Raw genomic sequence first — 7932 nt, 5'->3', positions numbered from 1 at the left:
TTGTAGAAAACAATGTTGATAAATGTAATAACTTGAAATATTTATTTTTTGTGATAATGTTGATGGCAAACCCTAAAATATCCAATGCACCAATACCATAAATTAATGCCTTTCAGAAAAGGAAGTTGGAAGTTTCACTTAGAACTTTAATTTTTGTACAATGTCTTCACCAACAGTCTAGCCTCAAGAAGAGATGCATTCTACCAGAAAACATCAGCTGAATAACTTTTTGAGTCTTGCAACATATCACATCCTCTGATATCCAGTTACTTATTTTTGCCATATGCACAACTGAGATAAAATTACTCAACATTCTATGTAAGGGACAAAAGTCAGCCCCTCCTTGTTCTTCTGAGAATGGAGGCACACATTTAACTCCTATTTTGACAGTCTACTCTCATAAAATGAAAAGAATCAAGTTTATACAATAAAAAATAAGATTAGGATATGGTGAAAAGGGATGATAGTCTTTAAAATGCTTAACAATACTTTGGAAAAAGGCTGAAAGTAAATATGAACTGTGATTATGCATGACAAAAAATCACTGTACCGAGTTTGAAGAATTGGGAATTGTCTGGTGGATCATGGATAAAGTCACCTGCCAGATGTAAAGCTGTTGCAAATTAACTGAAGGGGAGAAAGGAGCTGAAGAGGAGACTGGAACATCACAAAGAGCTTTTAGTCACAGTTTAATATTTATAGTTCTTTTAGGCAGGGTGAGATTAGTTAAACTTGTCTAAATTGGATTCAAAGTGATACCATGTGGTCCAGATTCTGGGTCCACAAAGCCTTTACATTGTTTTACTGAAATAATTGTCTTTAAAGTAAGCAACATATTGCTTTTTTATGTGCTGTTGAAACTTATACAAGGTGAAGGTAATCTTTGAAAGAGTAAGGATAAAGATGAAATTAAAGATTCTAAAAATCAATTAACTGGTCAAATCGCATATCCTTCTTTAATGTTTCATACTAATAATTAGCTATTACTGACAGAAATTAAGGAAGCAAAGATTTTGAATTTAGATTTTCATAAACAAGTATAAGATCTTTGACTGTAATGCTTAAGCTGTCATATTCTTTGCGATTAACCACTGAAAATCCAATCTCTTCATGTTTTTAAGCATTCAAATGAAGGACGCATTCCTTAGGCAATCCAGCAGTAGAACTAAACCAATAAAACTACCTTCAACTTAAAAAGAATGTTATTTATTTAAAAGATATTGTTAAAGTCTACCATATTGTGCATATATGTGTATTTAAAATACATTAAGACCACTTACCATCACCAAATTTGAATGAGCACAAACTTAAGAAATACAGTATACAGAAATATTGTTTCCTGTCATAAAATGTCAATTTATGGCTCTTTTATGGTTTGGATCAAGCTATGTCACTCTAAACTAACTTATTAACAAAGAGTAGACACAGTAACAAATGAAATATTTTAAAACAATAAGTATAGCATCATCATATGTCTGATATAAAAAAAAGTTCTCGAGCAAATGGATGCACATAAATTGATTTCAATCTGAAGTGCTTTGATATCCCTGAATATCAGATTAATTTCATGGAGGAGTTTTAGGACCTATTTGGATATTTCACATGCTTGTACTGAATGTCCTTTGTCCGATCAGAACTGGGTAATATGTATTATATTGAATATTTTATACTCACTAAACAGAAAACCTCCCCACTATTCAGCAGGAAGTAGGCTGTATGTTAACTAATCACGAAGTGACTCTTGATCAGAATGGAGAGATTTGCTAAGTGGCTCTCAAATGGAAGAGGTCATTGCCCTCTTCTTAAAGAGGTCCTAGCTACATGGCTTTTTTATGTATATTTTAGGAGAGCTCTGAAGAAAACCAAGCTATGAATATAATAAACGTCCAATGTAGCCAGCCAGTTCATTCAAGTGTCAAACTGTAAAATTTTAGAATCCAGCTAAGATATTTCTAAGGTATGTTTTGTGAAAGAATAATTTTTCTTTAAGAATATCAGCATTCTGTGTTCCTAGAACACTGTGGAAACGGGTCCCAGCAAGTCATTATGGAGATATGAAAAAGAATATGAATGCCATGTTCAGCTAAATGCAGAAGGCTAAATCAAGATAGAATTTCACAAAAATTCAGCTTATTATATAAAATACAAAGTAGCAATCAAAATGTTATACATGATATGATATATGACTAATTGGGTTTCCTCAGTGACTCAGCAGGTAAAAATCTGCCTGCAATGCAAGAGACATGGGATCAATTCCTGGGTCAGGAAGATCCCTTTGGAGGAGAAATTGGCAACCTGCTCTAGTATTCTTGCCTGAAAAAAATCCCGTGGACAGAGGAGGAGACTGGTGGGTCACCGTCCAAGGGTCAAAAAGAGTTGGACACTACTGAGCAAATAAACTTGCACTTAGCTTATGACTAATTGACATTTTGTGTTAATCCTCCTTTTCCTTTTTCCTTTTGTTATTTGCCAACTTTCTTGAAAATCTATGTTTTTTTTGAATAAATATTTTTAGTACCCTATCTTCAGTTTCAAAATTAATCTATCTTTTCTTAGGATACTTTGGATATTTCACTGTAAACTTTCTGTTAAAGTGTACTAAATATATTTTCCTCTCAAGAATGTGCTTCAAGAATGTGATCACTTTATATGCTTATCTCTGTGGTCCTTAACATGAGTTACATGTTAACATTACTTAGGGACCCTAAAAACTGCCTTTACATGGGCTCTAGATTTATTGCATTATTTTATTATTATGGGATGGATCTTATGTTTGTTTGTTTGTTTTTAAGTTCACCAGTTGATTATAATATTTAGCCAGAATTACCAACCACTGAACAATCAAATCCCACATTCTCTTGGAGATCAGGGCAATCAAACCTGCAGGTTATGGTGCCTTGCATGCTCACACCTTCTTGAGGAAAGATTCTTTTCTTTCCACCAATAGTGCTTATGGACTATCCTACTTATATAATTTTTAGTACACACCATTTTAGACTTTTAGTTTTGGTAAACATATCAGATTGCCTAATTTTTCCTGCTTTCTTATAAAATCCTGTGGTCAGAGATTCCATTTTATATATCTTTGTTTGTGGCTGTGCATTGTACTCTTTTAATAATAATAGTTTCTTTTTTTAACATCAGTGTAATTAACTAATGCATTATCCACAACTAAATATTTTCTAGGTCTTATAAAAGTAAATACTCTTGTACTATGCTCTCTGAATGCAATGCAAAAGTAAATATTTAAAATGTGTGTGTTCATATGAAGATTAACAATAAGAAAAAACAATTTCAAAAAAAAGTATCTCCAAACCAATATATCTTTTCATTTTATAAAAGGAAGAAGATGAAAAAGTTTGCCAGATTCTTATCTTTTTAAAGGTATATACATGGTTTTGTTTTTCTTAGGAATTGCCCATTCCTTAAATAGTACTTGGGCCAAAATTCTATGGATTTAATAAGTTTAATAATGAATCTAGTTTTGTGTCTCCTAGAAACAAACATATTAATGATATTGAATCAGGGATTTAGATTTGAAGCAAATTTAATTTTCCATTGTAACAATTAGAGAATGATAAGAAAAAACACAATCATAGAGGTTATAACAACTTTTTCCCTGAACAGCAACTCCAGCACTCTGGAGAACTATTTGTATAAAGTGGTTTAAGTCTATTCTATTTGGTTAAACTACTTAACGATTGGCCTATATTTTCCTTTCAAGATAATAAATTTTAACAGACCAGCTATGATTTATGGAACAGAATTACCAGAAAAAATAAGATAAAAACTCAACTTCAACCTATAATGTGTGCCACACACTTTGTTAAAGTGGTTTTCTTTGATGGAGTAGAAATAAGTTTTAAATCTTGCTTATTTTGAGTTGTTGCTATGGTAACTATGTATGTCTTATAAAACTGTAAACAATTGTGTAAAATGGTCAAATAGAGCACAAGTTTATAGCTGTACCAGTTTAGTTCAAATGTATACACACTCTATTTTAAATATTATCTTTACAAAGAAATACTTATTCATTTCAGATGGATGCTCAGAACCTTCTTCCAAAAGATTATGGTTATTTGTGTGTGGGTACATGGTGTGTAATTGGGGGAAAGTAACTTTCCGTTTTCCAAAACATAAAATGAGGTGATTATAATACAGACAACTAAATCCACAGTTCATCCATATAATTATTATGAGTAGTCTATGAAAACATGCCAAGAGCTTTTCTAAGAATTAGGCCCTCAGGTATAAAGATTAGCATGGTTAAATTGACTGCTGGTGATTTGAACAACCTCTAAAGGCTCTGCATAAAATCCATTGACAATGAAAATTTTCATTTAAAAAATGTGCTGCCATGGGCAATCCTTGCTAACTAATTTATAGTCTCTATTTTTATAAGAGTTTGGAAGAAAATGCTTTTAAATAAGCCAAACAAAACTCCCTGAATTTGTTATAGATTAATACATGATGACTTTACCACCCAAAAAAAAAAAAAAAAGACAGAAACTATAGGAAATCAGAGGGCATACATCTACTACATATATGGAGCTCTACTTATGAGTTTGAACTGGGGAATGATGTTTCTGTGGTGACCTATATGCTAAATCCCTGAATAAGACAGTAGAAAGCAGGGCTAAGGTTCTTGTTGTCTAATGGTTCATTCACATGGAAAATGTAACCTATAAAGACCATTATAACACTAATGGTTATTGTTTGTAGCAATGTTACAGTCATCTTAGGCACTCATGTTTAAAATGACATACAGAATTAGTAACTATATATAGATTCGCTCACTCATCTAATAATCACCTTTTTCTAGCCAGTAACAGATAATCGTTGTTACGTAACGGTCTCCTATGTAAATTAGAAAGCATCCGTGCCTACTAAGTTGCTTCAGTCCTGTACAACTCTGTGCGACCCTATGGACTGTAGCCCGCCAGGCTCCTCTGTTTGTAGGATTCTCCAGGCATGAATACAGAAGTGGGCTTCCATGCCCTCCTCCAGGGGATCTTCCTCATCCAGGGATCAAATTGTCATCTCTTACATCTCCTGCATTGACAGGTGGGTTCTTTACCACTAGCATCACCTGGGAAGCCCAAATTAGAAGGTATCAAAGGCACAGAAAAATGCCCTAAATCTGGTATACATTTATTTATTTTTCAATTTAAAGGTAAGTATATTGGTTTTTTTCACTTTTTAATTTTTTTGCTTTCTATAGTGTTTTTTATTTATCTCATTTTATATATTTGATATGCAAATTAAGAACAATGGATAAAATTAAAATGTAAGTACATGAAACAGAAGTCTAGATAACAGATTTTTCTAACTAGAATGAGAAAAATGAGAATACAAGAAATGTTGTGTTGTGCTGTTTCTTCAAGGAAAGGTGCATTCTGATTGTGACTACATATATTAAATACACAAATATTTAATTCTGTCATCAGAGCATGTGAAAAATACCATTTTATTATTCTCATAAAATGTTTACTTTGTCTTGGCTATCTTTCAAATACTAACACTGAATAAAAATTACAGAAACAACTAAGTGACTTTAAAAAAATTTCCTGTTGCAGAAATTACAGCTATATCACTTGGCTGTTTAAAATCTCAAAAAAATCTTCAGAACTCTTCCAACTCAGAAACCAAAGGTTTGTAATTACCTTAAGCAGTATTTGTGATAGAGCAAATAAAAAGAGATGAAATCTGTTAACATCCCAGACTAATGTAATCACAATGATAAGCAACAAGCTTTAATAAAGAATAATTTATACTAGAAAAAAGATTGCTGTTAATAGTTATAGGATTTGAAGATATATATACAGTAGCAGGTATCTGCTACTATAAAATATTCAAAGCTACATTTCATAAACTTTTGACTATGAAATTAAGTAAAAAAGCCAGCTGGCAATATGAATACTTTTACATGCACTGAAAACTAAAAGCTACAAACACATTCCCACAGATAATAACTTTTCTTTTTGTAGGGAATTACCTGCCATGGAAAAAGTGAAAAGAAAGAAAAAAAAATTAACTTGTGTATGTGAGTTAACCGTGTTCTAATGTAATTGGAGGGAATTAGAAGAATATAAAAGGATTTGAGGAAACACAGCACCAAACCTGAGGTGATGCAGCTGTGGCTCTCCTGTTGTCCCATGGCCTTCCCTACAGATAAGATCAGAACATCCTCTGCAAACTGGAGAAAGAAGCAACATACGTTCTGCAAGACTAGAGAAAAATCATAGCACTCAGTCCATCAGTGTTTCCCAATTGTATTATTGTAATAGATTTGATACATTTCAAAAATATCTACTGAGCAGAAATCATGTGCCAGGTCCAGCTCCAGACACTGGAACTGAAACAGTATATAAGACGGTACGCTCTGCCCCTGTTTGTGGAGCTTGTCTAAAAGAACAAAAACAAAAATCTACACACTAAATTGATGAGCTAATGGGATTAATGTCAGGTGGGTTATGTGAAAAGGGATTTCAAAAGCAAATATGAATTATTTGCTCAAAAATAAAATGTGAACTATTCAGTCAATAATATTAGTGATAATTCTGCATAACTCTGGTGATGTGTCTCTATTTTACATTCTTGCAACTCAAGCAAATTTAGCACCAGTTACTGACAATAAAGTAAACACATAGGAAACACATGAAACTTTGAAAGGAATGATGACTGGTGTATAAGATTTTGGTTCAACCACTTCTTGGGTGTAAATGATTCTAGGCTAAGAAATGGTCACAAAGCATAATGATTACCACAAAGTTTCTGTTCTCAAATACTCTAAGTCTAGGAAAAGGATAAGTTAATAATTTAAAATAATATGATGAGTGTTAAAGAAAGGAATGATGAACTATGGAATCAGTGAAATAGGACAAACATGGGGAGGAAGATTTTCTACAAGCAAAGATGCCTATTAGTGAGTCATAACTAAGCAAAAGGGTTTGGAACAAGAATTCTAGGTGTGGAGCAAAATATAAATGAAAGTACAGAATAATAGTATGTGTGGATGAGGTCACAGAGTTCTATATTACTAAATTAGTAAACATAGTTCAGGAAAATTAAGCAATTTGACTTATACATTGTATGTGTTAGTCATTCAGATGCGTCCAACTCTATAATCCCATGAACTGGAGTCCACCAAGCATCTCTGTCCATGGATTTCTACAAGCAAGAATACAGGAATGGATTGCCATTTCCTTCTCCAGGGGATCTTTCCAACCCAGGGATTGAACCAAGGTCTCCCACATTATAGGCAGATTCTTTACTGTCTGAGCCACCAGAGAAGCCCCAACTTCCTGGTTAACTTAAGCTATAAATTAAGTTAACTATGACAATTTACAGATTAAGTCATAGATTTTTCCATCCTAAGAAATTTGGTATTCTAAATTTCTACCCTAAGAAATTTGATTTTTGTTCTAAGATGTTTATCATCCTAAGAAATTTGGTATTATATTAATGGGGAATTTTCAGAGTGCTTTAGTAACTGAAAGAGCATAGTCTTATTTGTACTTTTTAAGAAAGTTTACATTTAACATAGATTATCAACAGGGACCTACGTTATAGCACAGAGAACCCTGCTGCTCCTGCTGTTTAGTTGCTACTGCTGCTGCTGCTAAGTCGCTTCAGTCGTGTCTGACTCTGTGCGACCCCATAGATGGCAGCCCACCAGGCTTCCCCAACCCTGGGATTCTCCAGGCAAGAACACTGGAGAGGGTTGCCATTTCCTTCTCCAATGCACGAAAGTGAAAAGTGAAAGTGAAGTCACTCAGTCATGTCCCACTCTTCGCAACCCCAGGGACTGCAGCCTACCAGGCTCCTCCGTCCATGGGATTTTCCAGGCAAGAGTACTAGGGTGGAGTTCCATCGCCTTCTCCGGTTTAGTTGCTAGTTCAGTTCAGTTCGATCGCTCAGTCGTGTCCGACT

The sequence above is a fragment of the Budorcas taxicolor genome, chromosome 14 (genome assembly GCF_023091745.1).
Source record: "Budorcas taxicolor isolate Tak-1 chromosome 14, Takin1.1, whole genome shotgun sequence".
NCBI lineage: Eukaryota > Metazoa > Chordata > Mammalia > Artiodactyla > Bovidae > Budorcas > Budorcas taxicolor.
This window is presented reverse-complemented; position numbering follows the sequence as displayed.